At 49.4% G+C, this 15,021-nt stretch overlaps 1 protein-coding gene across 3 annotated transcripts in view; it reads left to right on the top strand.

The window, feature by feature from the left end:
- The first annotated feature begins 330 nt into the window (after positions 1-330).
- The window catches only part of MGAT5 (alpha-1,6-mannosylglycoprotein 6-beta-N-acetylglucosaminyltransferase), a 330,207-nt gene continuing 315,516 nt past the window's right edge, over positions 331-15,021 (top strand). For all 3 annotated transcript variants that reach the window (XM_034954099.3, XM_034954098.3, XM_063595173.1), the window contains exon 1: positions 331-717. The gene's annotated coding sequence lies outside the window, so the exon portion shown is untranslated. The remainder of the gene's footprint in view (positions 718-15,021) is intronic.

Here is a 15,021-nt window from a genome sequence, read left to right as displayed (position 1 = left end):
GTTGCCTGCACCTCTAAGATGGTTGAGACCACAGTCTCCCCATCAGTGGGCTTCTCTGCTGGAAGGTCCCTTGTCCTTTGGGGCTTGGACTGCACCACTCCGGAGGATGCATCGTCATATCAATATTTGCACACTGCCCCTGACCTTGTTAGAATATTATTTATGGCCGCGATCAGAAGGTCCCGCTCGCTCCTTTCTCTCCCCTTGGGCTGCGGAACAGAGTGGCTGGGAGAAGTCCTCCTAGACAGGGTTGAGAGTTTGCCGACGGCCCCTGAGAAGCTGGGGCGTTCCGAATTGGCTGAGCGCGCGGCCGGGGGCGGGGAGTTTGCCAAACGTCCCCGGCCGGAATTTCTGCCTCCTAGAGCCGCGAGCCCAGAAGCGGGGAGAAGTTGGTGAGGTCGGCTAGGGGAAGGTTGCCAGAAATTGAGGACGGACTCCCGCCCTGGTCGACTGAGCTCCCACAGGAGCGCCTCTGCTGCGTCTCGGGGCTGAGTGTGGACGCGCCGCGCGCGGCCCCGCCAGGGCTGGTAGTTTGCAGACCGTCCCTGCCGCGGCCCGCTCGGCGGCGGCCCTGCGGCTCCCGCGGCGGCGGCCCCGGGCGCGATCCAGCCCAGGTAGCCGCGCCGCAGGCTCGGGGCGTCGCAACCTCGCGCCTCGGGCCGCGTGGGCACGGCGGCCGGCGGGTGCTCCCGGCTGCTGCTGCTGCCCAACAAGGAGGTAAGAGCTGCCGGATCCGGGTGATCGCGTCGGAGGGAGCTCGTCATCCCCGCGGGGTGATGCGCGCAGAGGGGACCGCGGGGGGCACGGGGAACCAGGCGCGGGCGAGGAGAGCCCGCACCGGGGTCGGCGCGGTCGGGGGTTTCCTTCCGTCGCTCCTCTGCCGCCTGCGTGGGTGCCCCGGCCCCGGCCGCTCTGCAGGACGCCGGAGTGGAGCCGGGAGACGCGCCTTGACGAGCCCACCTGTCCCGGGCAGCCCCTCCCAGGGGAGGCTGAACCCCCCAGGCCCCGTGACGAGGGGGCTTGTAGGCATTCCTAGGGACAGTCCAAAGGAAGCTCTGGTTGCGCGGGCTGGAGGCGAGCGGCCGGGGATGGCAGATGGGCGCTCGGACCGCGGAGGAGCCCAGTGGGGGTCACGCCGCAGGCGTGGGCCGGGCCGGGCCGGGGTCCTCGGGACCCAGGGGCACTGGGCGGGCTCGGCCAGGGGCCAGTAGGGAGGAAGGAAGAAGGAGGGAGGCTGGCCCCGAGCCCCTAGGGGGGAGGGATGCGGCGGGCCGGCGCTCCGGGCCAGAGGATCCAGGAGGCCCGGGGGCGCCCCGGCTGTTAGGGGACGGCCCGCGGGTCCGCGATCCCGCCGGCGCGCTCAGCGCTGCTGCCGGGTCTGGGAGGCTGCAGGGAGCGCAGAGCCCACACCCGCGCACACACTCCCCGAGAGCATGCTCAGTGCGGCCCTGGGAACTTCCTGCCGAGTCGTGAGCCGCCCCGGCCCACTCCCGGCCCTCAGCTCGCAAAGTTGGGGGCGGCGGGGCTAGGGAGTCGTGGGCGCCGCTCTCGCCTGTGGCTCTTTCGCGCCCCTGGCCCCTGCCTCGCCTCAGTTGAGCTACGCGCACTGCTCTCCCCGGCTGCCCTCACAGCCGGGATTGGGGGCGTGGGTGTTAGCCCCTGCTCCCCGTGGCGGGGTGGCCAGAGGCCTGGAGCGCGGCTCTCAGCCTGGTGGACCCGCGCGCGGTGCGCCCGCTTGGTGCCCGGACCTGGCGCGGCGAGCAGGCGGGGTGCAAGGGGGTGTGTGAGCCCAGGGACGCTCGCGCATACACTTGCTGTCACACACAAAGCCGCGGTTTTGTAGCCGCCGCGCGGAAGAGCCGAAGAGGGAAGGGGGTGGCGCTTGCATTGTCCAGAGGCGTTTGGAGCGCAGAGGGGGTGCTTGGCTCCTCAGGGCTGCGGGAACCGGGCGATGTGGATGGATTCGGTATAGGGCCCGGCCCTCCTGGGACCGACTGCCAGGCCTGGCCCCGGGCGGCCGCCGCTATCTGCACCTGGCTCTGGCGGCCCAGTTAGGGGAGATGAGTACTTCTGGGTCTGTGAAGTTGGGAAGGGGCAAACTCAGTTGTGTGTGGGGTTCGGGTGGATGGCAACATCGCACTTGTAAACACACCCAGACCAAAGTGTTAGAGGTATCTCATTCTAAGGAGATGCGAGTGGGAAGCTGGGTCGTTGAACTGACCCCCACCCCCAGTTTATTGTCAGGACCTGATCAACTTGGTTTTTACTCCAAGAGACTCGCCAGTGTTAATCTCTGTGTCATGCACATCCTAAGCCTTACGGCTGCATCAGAACTCCCTTGTCTGTTCCGAGAAAATCACTGAACAGTTTTTCATGAAGGGCAAAGCATCTGAGATTTGTGGTGAATGAATTTTCACCCTCCTCCCCCCGTCCTCACTGCTTTCCTATAAATTATTTTTGTTGCTATTGTTCAGGGCTGAGATGGGCATCCTCAGATTTATCTGGCAGTAAAGATTAGAGCAAAGCTCTCCTGTCTTTTTTTTTTTTAAAGATGGAGTTTTGCTCTTGTTGCCCAGGCTGGAGTGCAATGGTGCGATCTCGGCTCACTGCAACCTCAGCTTTCCGGGTTCAAGAGATTCTCCTGCCTCAGCCTCTCAAGTAGCTGGGATTACAGGCGCCCGTCACCACACCCGGCTAATTTTTAATTTTTAGTAGAGACGAGGTTTCACCATATTGGCCAGGCTGGTCGCGAACTCCTGACCTCCGGTGATCCAGCTGCCTCGGCCTCCCAAAGTGCTGGGATTACAGGCGTGACCCACCGTGCCCGGCCTAGTGCAAACCTCTCCTTTCTAGAGAGCTTTTTAGTTTTTTCCAGTTTAGTTTTTTTCTCTTGCCCTCCTCCATCACCCTGCTTTTAAATGCTCATTTAAATGCCCATGTTGTCAGCCTTACCTGGAGAGGCCCTGAAAAGCAAGGTGATGGAGGAGGGGCAAGAGGGTGACTGTTTCACCCTTTGTAGGGGCTGGGAGAAGAGGAGAAGGAAGTTGCTCTGTCTGGCATCTGCCTCTGCTGGGGTGGCTCCACCTGGATATAGGGTTTGGGCTTTTTCTTTCATCTCCTCCTTTGTTTCAGCCTGCCTTCTTCACTCTGGGACACTCGTGACTGGAGTCATTAGGAGAAAGGAATCTGCAGTCCTGGTTTGGAGCTTTGCAGGGTTTGCACCTGCACAAGCAGCCACCAGTTGGTTTTAAGGTGAACTGCAATGGCAGGAGGGGTGGAGGGCTCTGCCCAGATCTGCCGGTGGCAACCGTATGCTCCAACTGCTGCTGCAGAGCAGCTCATGGGCTTTTGGATCTCCTCAGCAGTGTGCATTTCAAGTGCTTTGTGTTTGGAAGTGTGAATATAGTACTCATTTATATATATTCCCACATCTGTATACATTTTTATAAAGAGGTGTGTGCATATGTACATGCATATGCCATGTTCTTTGGTAGAATCTGGAAGCTGGAAGGGACCTCAAGAGATCACAGGAATTCACATAATCTCTCATCCCATTCAATTTTTTTTTGTTTTAAAATAAGCAACCCACCTTCTGCCCAGCTGTCCTCCAAAAGCATTGAAATGCTAGACTCCCCTGTTACCCTAGCTGACGGGGAGGCCTTTGGAAGTATGAGTTCCCAGGAACCATTCTAGTTGTCACTCTGACATTTGACACAACTTTTCCCTAATGTTCCATGTGTCTCAGGATCTAAGTCACTACAGAGACATCCCTGGATTAATTTTGGCAGGGGACGGGCAGTGACTAGTGTACCCTGCAGAGATGTGTAGAAAACTGCAGAGCAGTCATCTGTAAGATCTGGGTTGGAAAGTTTATGTCCTCTCCTTCCCAGGGTCATACAGACAGGTGACTGCTCTGCTCTTTCTCAAGAGGCTTTAAGCTCAGTAGGGACTCACTGTCTTCCTTCCTCCTTGTGTGTCATGGGCTCCTGGCCCTAGGAGGCATGGAGGAGGAGTGGTTGGGGGTGGCATTCTGTGTTGATGCTGTTATAACAGGCCTCAGGAAAGTGTGTGCTGTTAGCTTTGTCTCTGGGGGTTTCGTATGGTGAGTTTCAAAGTTTGGGGAAGGCTCCTGGTGTCAGGTGAACAGGTTGATGGGTAGTTTTGATTACTGTAATTCAGATGATACTTGAGAAAAGGGAGGAAATAATTTTATACAGGGGGATTGCTATCTGGGTGACAATTGAGAAGATAGGATGAGAAATAAATAAGCATTTGGGACTTGTCAGTGCAGGTTTTACCAGGCTGCCTTTAATGTTAATAATTGCTTTGAAGTATGGAATCACTCTTAGTAGCCAGAAGATGGCTACACTTTCAAATTTCTCTTTGAAATTAAGTAATGATCTCTCCAACCCTTAAAGTCTCTAATCTAAGCCATATCCCTATACTGTTTTACATCCTATGTCAACATCCACATTTGTGACTGATGCTGGCTGCTGATGAGCATTTTTCCAGCATCTGCCATGTGCCGTGCACTGGGCTGGTGCTGGGTATAAAGATGTCCTCCTAAATTATCTCACTTTTAATTTAGCAGACCTTCTCTTACTGTGTGTTAATACAAACTAATAGCTCTTGGAAAGCTGCCAAGGTGGGTCCCAGGAGCCTTAGCACTGTAACCACGTTCTCAGCTAGAGGAGTTTGGACTCGAGCTGTGTGTTTGCCCATTTGGACTGTTGTATTTATTTTTTTCATTGCCACAATTAAGTGCATCCTTCCCTGACTTTGTCATATCTGCAGGGCTATGTGTGTGCATGGGAGGGGTTGGAGGAATCACTTTATTTGTTCAAAATCCCACAGTTCTCTTGTCTAAACATACAATCTTCTGGAATGGGAACAGGGCTTTCCTCTCGGGACTCTGCCCAGTCTTAAAAATCAGGACAGGCAAGGGTTATAAGCTACTGTGGCTTGGTTTGGTGGGAGCAGTTTGTCTTGTAAACTAGCACTCTCTCTTTGTCACCTTCACTGCCAGGCTGGCATTAATGCCTGCTGGACCTTGACCCTTGCTCAGGTGGCTCCCTGCAATGGCTAAGGAATATTTCTCCACTCTATTTCCTGACAAAGTGAACTCAGGAGTGAGTTACACCCAAGTACTTCTGTTACTAGTAAGAGTTAACTACTGGTGCTTGCAATAGGTTTACTTTTTAAAATGTCAGCACTTCAAGGTTATCCCTAGAATAATAACAGCCTCACTTATTTGTATCCCTTTGTGATTTTTGTGGCTGGCCCTTGAGGGAACATGTGCCACCCACCCACTCCTGTTTGAACTTCACGCTTTAAAGTTGTAGTTCGGTGCACAGACTTCTTATAAGTCCTGTCATGCTGGTAAAATGTTTTTTAAAAATTATTATTATAAGTATCCTACACAGAAAAGTCTTCCACTCTATTAGTTTTGGGTCTTTTCCATGTCTGGGTCCCCTCATGGGAGTGTGTTATGTTGGTGATCATCGTAGAGATTTTATTATATGTCTTGGTGGAGAAACTTCAAGAAAGGGTAGACAAGAAAATAGGAATGATGGCGATGAAAAAAATCCACCTTCTCCGATTGGCATTATTGCAAATGCTTCTTTTGTACTACAGGTATTTCGCTCAACAATGAGGTAGATTCTGTTGTTATTCCACGTTTATACATGGAGAGACCATAACATCATGAGGTCAGGAAATCTAGCTAAGGTTACAAACAGCTACTCAGTGGCAGAGCAAGGATTTGAAGCCAGGTGGTCTAGGTCCAGAGCCAGTGTGGGTTGGGCTGTGAGTAGTGGTTAAGGCTGGTGAGTATGCCCTGTACTAGCCAGCACCTTCTTTCCAACCTAAGCCGAGAGGGCTTCATAGATACCCAGGGGCACTGCAGGGAGGGCCCTCCTCTTTCTAGCTGAGGTCACCGAGGTGCAGAGAGGTGGAGGGACTTTCTCAAAGTCTCACCAGCAGGCAGCAGTGGCAAAGCTGGACCTCACATCTCCTCTGTGGTCCCACAGGAACAATTGGTAACAGTTGATAACGGGTGCCTGCCTGCTTTGTTTATAGCAATGATACAGGAAGAGAATTGATGGCCACTGGGCATCTGTTCCTCGCTGGAGCCCACTGTGTGCTCACACCCAGCTTCACTTTGGAATGTGGTAGGGAGCAGGTTGGTGTGGCCCAGTTCCCTCCTACCATCCCCAGCTGGGAGAATCTAAGTGACGTATATCCTTTGGAATGAGGGGTTCCCTTTCTCATGTCACCTTTTAAGTTTGACATGATAAGAATCCAGTCTGGGCTGGATTTTACATTTCACTCTTATTAATTCTCTGTGTTTTAGGGCTCCTGGCTCCTCTCAGCATTGATTTCCTTTCTTTAGGAGCATGGGGTAAGTGAGGAGTGACCTGGAAGAGGTATCAGGACCATTCCTTAACATTTCTGATAAACGGTGCCTGTGAAGACATTCCCGCAGTGTCTGCGGAGTCCTAGAAAGAGAGCAGAGGCCACACAAAATGCTTTTCTGAACCCAAGATCGCCATACTTTGTGGAATCTTCCCATTGGACATAGCAGTGAGCACCTGTTTCCTTTCCTGCCCTCACCTGTTCCTGATTCGGAATGCTTCTGCCAAATAAATAGTCACTGGCTACCCAAGGAGTTTAAAGTCTAAGCCTGGTCAATGCACACCCAGAAGAGTTAAGTTCAGTGATAAAGGGAAATGTAGATGAACATACTAATTCAGCCCATGTGACCACTTTGGGCCTCAGTTGTTAGGTTGAGAAGTAAGAGGGGATTGAACGCGCTCCAAAGATCTGTTCAGTTCCTAATGTTGCTTAATTCTATACATGTGGCAAAAGACTTGTAACATAAATTAAATGAAATTCCCTTATTAAATTAAAAAGAAGGTTGAGAACACATTCAGGTTGTTTTTGCCCTGGCCAGTAGACTCTCTTTAGCAGGCAGCCGAAAAGCTTAACTAAGAAAAATCAGCCCTTTATTGTTACTCTCTTTGGGGATGTTTACCTTTGTATGTTTAGAAATAAAAAACCTTGGTCCTTACTTTCAGCCCTGAAATAACCTGCTTTCCTTTAGTGAAGCTATTTTTTCCCTTGGGAAATTGAGATTCAAAGAGTAGAGAAGATGACCAGGCTCATAGCCTTCTGTGGTTCCTCGCACAGTGCCCTGGGGACGTGGCTAGGTGTTTACACACTGCCACAAGCAGGGCCAAATTCTGTCTACACATTCAGTGTGTAACTACTACCTTTCAACATAAGGGAGTTTGGTATCAGTCTTCTTGCAGCTGCTTTTTTTTTTTAAAACCATCTTATTTTCACCTCCAGTTTGTTATTTACAAGCATCCATGCTGGTGAGGAGTTTTCTGAATGACCGATTCTTTCTTGGATGCAAAGAGAAAGTACCATCTCTGCCTCATGCTCTGTGTGATTTCTCTGTTTTCCTTTGGCACCTTTCTTAGTATTTGTTTGGTATACTTCCTTCCTCCCCTTTCCTGTAATTTTTTAGAGCACCTAGGGTTAGAGGCCCCACCCGGTGAGGATATGGCAGGGAAGGGGAGTTTCCCTCTATTCCCTTCCCCCAGTAATCTTCATCATGCGGTGTCCCCAGTCCTGTGTAAGACCTTTGCAAACACAGCTTCAAGCCCCTCTGTTCATCTTGATTGCCTTCCCTCTGTAAAAAAGTTCTAGTCTCTGTGACTAAGAATGTTAACATTCTTCCTTTATTTGATTTTTAGCTATTATGCTTGGCGGGTTTAAAGATGACATTGTTATTGGGCAGTCTTCACTGTACATTACACACAAATGTAATTCTCCTGGGTAAATACGATCAACTTTTAGAGGTTCACCATTCCTCCTTTGCAATTCTTACGTCCAGTGAGCTCCTTCAAGGAAAAGGTTTTTTCCCCGCCAGGCTTGTTCCGACCCCCCCAAAACAAAAGAAACATGTAGGTCCAATAAAGAAAGGAGTGTCATGGAGCTCTCATGGGTGCAGGCTGGAAGCTCCAGGCCTGGCGTGCTGGAGTCACGAGATGAGCTGTCCAGGCAGCATGGCATCGTGAGTGAACTCCGACCGTGGCAGATGAGGCTTCTGCACTTAGCTGGCTGTCTTCATGTGGGCCGATTTTGTGGTTAGTGATTCTGATTTCTCATCTGAAAAGTGGTGCATCACTTAGCCCCTCCCACACTTGGAGGGTTCTACTAGTGTGCCTGCGTGGCTGGGTTCTGCACACTCAGCTACTTTAGTTTCTTTAGTCTATCCTTAAAAAGATTCCTAGGTGTGTTCCTGATTTTGAGGTTCCATTTGGTCATTATGCTCTTTCAGAGTTCATCTTTTAAAATCAGTCTTTCTGTGGACATTTTTTTTTTCCTCTTAGCACAGTTTATGGTCTCATGCAGGTCAACAAATTGGGACTCTGAATGTGAGTGTGTGTGTCCACACACCACTAGGGCTTATTACCTTACTGTCAATGTTATCTTAAGAAAAAGTGGAGGCTGGGTGCAGTGGCTCATGCCTGTAATCCCAGCACTCTCAGAGGCTGAGATGGGAGGATTGCTTGAGCCCAGGAGTTTGAGACCAGCCTGAGCAACAAAGCAAGACTCCTGCCACTACAAAGAAAAAAAAAAAAAGAGAGAGAGAGAAAGAGAGAAAGAGAAGGAGAGAATGAAAGAAAAGAAAAAGAAAAGAAAGAGAGAAAGAAAAAAGAAAGAGGGAGTGATCAGAGAGCTGCAGGTTTGGAGTAGCCATCAGTTAAAGGAAGTCTGCAGAAAGTTTCTGTGAAAGGATTTTGTTACTATGGCCTTTCCACTAGTACCAGCTTGTTAAGTAGTATAGGTAGGGGATCCTTGGTAATACTGTGTATTAAGATTTTATTGTTCTTCCTGTAAAGTGTTTTTCATGGTAATGAGTTGCTTATTTTATAATAGTGCCTTTTCTCTATTTCTGTAAGCAGAATCAAATACAACTTTCAAGTTTTATTAGTTCTTTTTTTTTTTAGAGACAGGGTCTTTCTCTGTCACCCAGGCTAGAGTGCAGTGGTGCAATCATAGCTCACTGTAACCTCCAACTCCTGGGCTGAAGTGATTCTCTTGCCTCAGCTTCTTGAGTAGCTAGGGCTACAGGCATGTGTCACCACGCCTGGCTAAATTTTTTTAAAAAATTTTAGTTTTTGGAGAGACACGAGTCTTACTATGTTGCTCAAGCTGGTCTCGAAGTCCTGGCCTCAAGCGATCCTACTGCCTTAGTCTTTCAAAATGCCTTAGTCTCTCTTAGTGCTCACACTTGTGAGCCACCGTGTCTGGACAGCTTTCCATTTTTTGAGGCCACGTCTGGTTAATACTCTTAAGTTTCTGAGTTTCTTCCTCCTAGTTCAGTGGTTTCAAGTGTGACTGTTCTATTTCCTCACTGTCAGTCTCTAATAGAAATACTACAAGATTACTTCTATTGCTGCTGTAACAGCCACAAACTTAGCAGCGAAAGTCACACACATTTATTCTCTTTGAATTCTGTAGGTCAGAGGTCCCTTATGGGTCTCACTGGCCGAGATCAAGGTGTCTATTCCTTTCTGGAGGCTTGAAGGGAGAATCGGTCTCCTTGCCTTTTCTAGCTTCTAGAGGCTGCCTGTGTTCCTAGGCTCATGCCCCCTTCTCCAGTTTCAATGCCAGCAATGTCCAGCTGAGTCCTTGTCTCTCTGCCATCACACTGATACTCTCACCAAGCTGGGAAAAGTTCTCTGCTTTTCAGGATTGATGTGATTAGATTAGACCAAGCAGGGTAATGCAGCGTAATCTCCCATCTACAGGTACTTGATATAATGCCATCTCCCTGTAAGGCAACATAAACACAGGTTCCGGGGATTAGTATATGATGAACATCTTTGGGGGCCCCTTTTCTGCCTACCACAGTCCTCAAAACTCCAAATAAGGAACTGGTTCTTTGCTCTTTATGTAAAGGAACTATTTTTCTTTGCAAAGAAGGTTTACTGTTATAGGATCTGTTCTTCTCCCCTTCGAACATATTCAAATCAACTATTTGCCAAAACATTGGTATTTAAATAAGGTTTGAGGTCTGCTAAGGCCAAATGTTGAGCTGAGTACTTTTTTTTTTTACTTTTTTTACTTGTTCTGGCTGAGCTGAGTACTTTTTTTACTTGTTCTGGCTTATGTAATTGTGAGCCGTCCTACTGAGAGGTGACAATGTGCTAGCAGCCCTCGCTCGCTCTCAGCACCTCCTCGGCCTCAGTGTCCACTCTGGCCACGGTTGAGCAGCCCTTCAGCCCGCCGCTGCACTGTGGGAGCCCCTCTCTGGGCTGGCTGAGACCGCAGCCGGCTCCCTCTGCTTGCGGGGAGGTGTGGAGGGAGAGGCGCAGGCGGGAACCAGGGCTGCAGCGCTCACAGGCCAGCGCAAGTTCCAGGTGGGCGTGGGTTCCGCGGGCCCCGCACTCGGAGCGGCCAGCTGGGGCAGTGAGGGGCTTAGCACCCGTGCCAGCAGCTGCGGAGGAGCGCCGGGTCCCCCAGCACTGCCGGCCCGTCCGCACCACGCTGGAATTCTCGCCTGGCCTCAGCCATCTTCCCGCGGGGCAGGGCTGGGGATCTGCAGCCCGCCATGCTGGAGCCCGCCCCACCCCGCCCCACCCCGCCCCACCCCGCCCCACCCCGCCCCACCCCGCCGCACCCCGCCCCACCCCGCCCCACCCCGCCCCACCCCGCCCCACCCCGCCCCACCCCCTGGCGGTGGGCTCCCGAGTGGCCTGAGCCTCCCCGGTAGCCCCAGCCTCCCCCACGGGCACCACCCCCTGCTCTGCTGCGCCGGGTCCCATCGACTGCCCAAGGGCTGAGGAGTGCAGGCGCGGGGCGTGGGATTGGTGGGCAGCTCTGCCTGCGGCCCTGGCACAGACCCACTAGGCGAAGCCAGCTGGGCTTCTGAGTCAAGTGAGGACTTGGAGAACTTTTATGTCTAGCTGGAGGATTGTGTATGCACCAATCAGCACTCTGTGTCTAGCTCGGGGGTTTGTGGATGCACCAATCAGCACTTTGTATCTAGCTGATCTGGTGGGGACTTAGGGAACTTTTATGTCTAGCTAGAGGGTTGTATATGCACCAATCAGCACTCTGTGTCTAGCTAAAGGTTTGTAAATGCACCAATCAATGCTCTGTGTCTAGCTAATCTAGTGGGGACTCAGAGAACTTTTATGTCTAGCTAAAGGTTTGTAAATGCACCAATCAGCACCCTGTGTCTAGCTCAAGGTTTGTAAATGCACCAATCAGTACCCTGTGTCTAGCTAATCTAGTGGGGACTTGGAGAACTTTTGTGTCTAGCTAAAGGATTGTAAAAATGCACCAATCAGCACTCTGTGTCTAACTCAAGGTTTGTAAACGCACCAATCAGTGCTCTGTGTCTAGCTAATCTAGTGGGGACTTGGAGAACTTTTGTGTCTAGCTAAAGGATTGTAAATGCACCAATCAGCACTCTGTCAAAATGGACCAATCAGCCCTCTGTAAAATGGGCCAATCAGCAGGATGCGGGTGGGGCCAGATAAGGGAATAAAAGCAGGCTGCCTGAGCTGGCACTGGCAACCCCCTGGGGTCCCCTTCCATAGTGTGGAAGCTTTGTTCTTTTGCTCTTTGCAATAAATTTTGCTGCTGGTCACTCTTTGGGTCCACACTGCCTTTATGTGCTGTAACACTCACTGGGAAGGTCTGCAGCTTCACTCCCGAGGCCAGCGAGATCACAAACCCACCAGAAGGAAGAGACTCCGAACACGTCCGAACATCAGAAGGAACAAACTCCGGTCACGCTGCCTTTAAGAACCGTCACACTCACCGCGAGCGTCCGCGGCTTCATTCTTGACGTCAGTGAGACCAAGAACCCACCAATTCGGGCCACACTACTATTACAGTGGGGAAACCGAGGTGCAAAGGAAACTTGCCTGGAGTCACACAGCCAGAACTGGCAGAGCCAGGGTACAAAAGGCTGAATTCCCGAAATTGGTATTCTTTTCACTCTGCTTTTCTGCCTTACAAGCGATAAGGCAAAAACACAGTGAGAAATGGTAATGGAAAACGTTAAAATAATGTAAAACCTCTCTGCTTCTGCCAGGGTGATGATGATAAACGATAAATATTTGCCTGTGGTAGATTGATATATTTTTTTTTTTTTACTATTGGCCTCTGTTAATGGCCTCCCTGAACTCCCTGTATCCACTATCCACACTCTTTGCCCTATAACTTTGCAGGTTCTCTTCCTCCTTCCTTCTTCCCCCACCCTGGTTCCCCGCCCCCTTTTGACTATGTGACTTGCTTTGGCCAGTGGGATGTTAGCACATGCTGTGTATAAACAGAGTTGTAAAAAGAGGCTGTTTCTGATATCCTTTTACAGGACTGGGCTTGCACTTTCAGACCCCGCCACCTCCATGAGATCGTGCCCAGGCTAGCCCAGTGGAGGGGGCCAGGTTTGTGCTTGCCGATTTCATCCTAGACCGGCCAATGCCATCTGACCTGTCAGCTGTGTGCTGTCTCCTGAGCAGGTCTAGGTCGGCCAGGGTCACCTGAATCACCCACTGGCTGACCTGTAGAGATGTGTAAATCATCCATGGTTGTTGTAAGCCACTGAGTTTGGGGTAAGTTTGCTATAGAGCAGTGGTTAACTGATGCACAGCTCGTATCAGATGTTTGAATAGTGTAGAAAGTAATTTTAGTGTCCTTTTAAAAATCTTTTTGTTAGTTACTTGTAACTAATATTCTTTTAAGATTGTACTTAAGTTCAAGGACTTGTCCATTATATCTGCCCCTTTTTCCCTTTTTAGAAAACCATTAAAATCCTTTATATTTTTACCAATTACACTCAGAAACAGACTAGTTTTCCTTTCTGAAACTGTTTATCTTGTAATATGGTGGCTTTTGACCCCACCCTGGAGTAAGAAATACATGCTGAATCAGAGCTCACATATGGAAGTAGATAACAGTAAGAAAAGTTTCATAAAAAGTACTTAACCTTTATCGTGGCCTCTGGTGTTTTCTGTTTTGTTCTATTTCATTGTCTTAAAAAATTTTGGTCAGAGGTCAGGCGGCAGGTGACTGGCTGCCTATTTTGTAAATAAAGTTTTATTGGCACATACCCAATCCCATTTGTTCTTCTGTTGTTTATGGCTATTTTCACACTACAATGGCAGAGGCCAGTGGTTGTGACTGATAAGAGATGATCTGGCCTACAAAGTCTCAAGTATTTACTCTCTGGCCCGAGAAGAAAAAGTTTTCTGACCTTTGCACTGAATGGATTTCATAACCCATCAGTTAGTTGTGACCTTCTGTTTGGAAGACCCTGTTCAAGTGACCCTTTGGTCTCCTCATACCCTTGTAGAAATGACAGTGAACACACGTGGCGGATGTGAAAACTCACCCTTCTCTGTTTACTTGGAATCAACAATTAGGTCCTTGCCATCTAACATTACACCCGATTGGCTTATATAGGAAACTTCTCAAGCATTTCTAAATTGTTTCATTATAAGTAGTGTTATGCCCCCCCTTCTTAATTTAATTTTAAATAAGGCTTTCTAGTGGAAACTAACTGGAATTAAAATGGGCACAAACTCCATTCAAGTGCTAGTTATTTATCCATTAGATCCCAGCAGTGCCTTTTTTGGTGATATAATGGAGTCCATTAGTGGGAAAGGCAAAGAAACAGTGATCCTAGCTTCTCTTACACCACCTTTCTGGCAGCTGGGCCTTATTGCCACGTTTCTGAATTAGGGTGGTATTATATCTGAGCAGAATAAAATTTAGAGACATTAAATCATGGACTTCTGTGGTTGAAAAGACTTTGGAATTTTTTTAAAACTCAGATTTAATTGGCTCCTTAAAGGCCAAATTTCTCCAATACCTTCATTTTTCCAAGCCTGTCAAGAAAGGACAACATTGTTATTTATGTTGCGTGGCTCATGGGATTGATGAGAAAGAGCTGAGGCAGAAAAACTTCAGAGGGATCTGGATATGTCTTTGTAGAATCTGAAATGCCAGGTGAAGGATGGTCCCTGGCCCATTTATTTATTGTCAGTGAGAATGGAATCAAAATAAATGAGCTTAAACTACAGCATGAAGAGCTTAGGTAAAATCTGAGAAAAATCCCCCAAATAGGGTCCGTTTATTGACATTAGAATAGGTTATCCTGTAATCTTAATAGATTCATTGCACACATCAAGTCAATATGTAGAGAAACTGGGTTGCAGCAGAGAAAGGTTTAATCAAAGGGCCACCGAATGAGAGGGGAGGAAACCTCAAATCCATCTCTCTGAGGAGTTTGGGTTAGAGTTTTTAAGGGTTTTGGAGAGGGGCAAGCTTGGAGGTTGTTGATTGGTCGAAAAGTGCAGGGTGAACATGGGACAGGGAGGTGAACCACCTGCATTCTCATGCTGATCCGTTCCTCTGTGGGGGTCTTCAAACTGGTTGTTGGCATTCAGGGTCTGAAAACATTTTAAGCCATCCTTTAAAAAAAAGACCTTATGATACTACTGTCAGAGATCCTGTCTATAGGAACAATGGGGATGCAAATCAATTCCTAAACTGTCTTAGGACCCCAATATCAGAACTCCTACTCATAGGAACAATGGGGATGCAAATGGCCACTATCTAGTGCTATGTGACTTTTAGCAACAGGGAAGCGGGCCAAGGTGCAGCCTGACTAGTGCTTCATTGTAACCATATTTCAGTCCAGAACCTGGCATGCAATTCTTATCAACCCTGTGGGGATGGTTTCACTCCTAAGCGTTTTTGATGTTAGCTGCTGCCCTTTGTTCAGATGGATGGCTGTCCTTCCAGGTGGTTGGATGCCTTTAATTAATAAAGATTCTTCTGGGTGCTAGCAACAGAAACCTGCCAGACCTTGCTTCAGTGGAAGGAGAGAACTCACATTAGGAACACAGGAATAGGGTCCAGGAGCCCCCTGCAGCCTGGGATCGAGGCTCTAGGAACCCCACAAATCCTTGTTGCTCTCCTTTCTGCTTC

This window comes from Pan paniscus, chromosome 13, assembly GCF_029289425.2.
Source record: "Pan paniscus chromosome 13, NHGRI_mPanPan1-v2.0_pri, whole genome shotgun sequence".
Lineage (NCBI taxonomy): Eukaryota > Metazoa > Chordata > Mammalia > Primates > Hominidae > Pan > Pan paniscus.
Note: the sequence above shows the minus strand (reverse complement) of the source record. Positions and strands in the feature narration are given on the sequence as shown.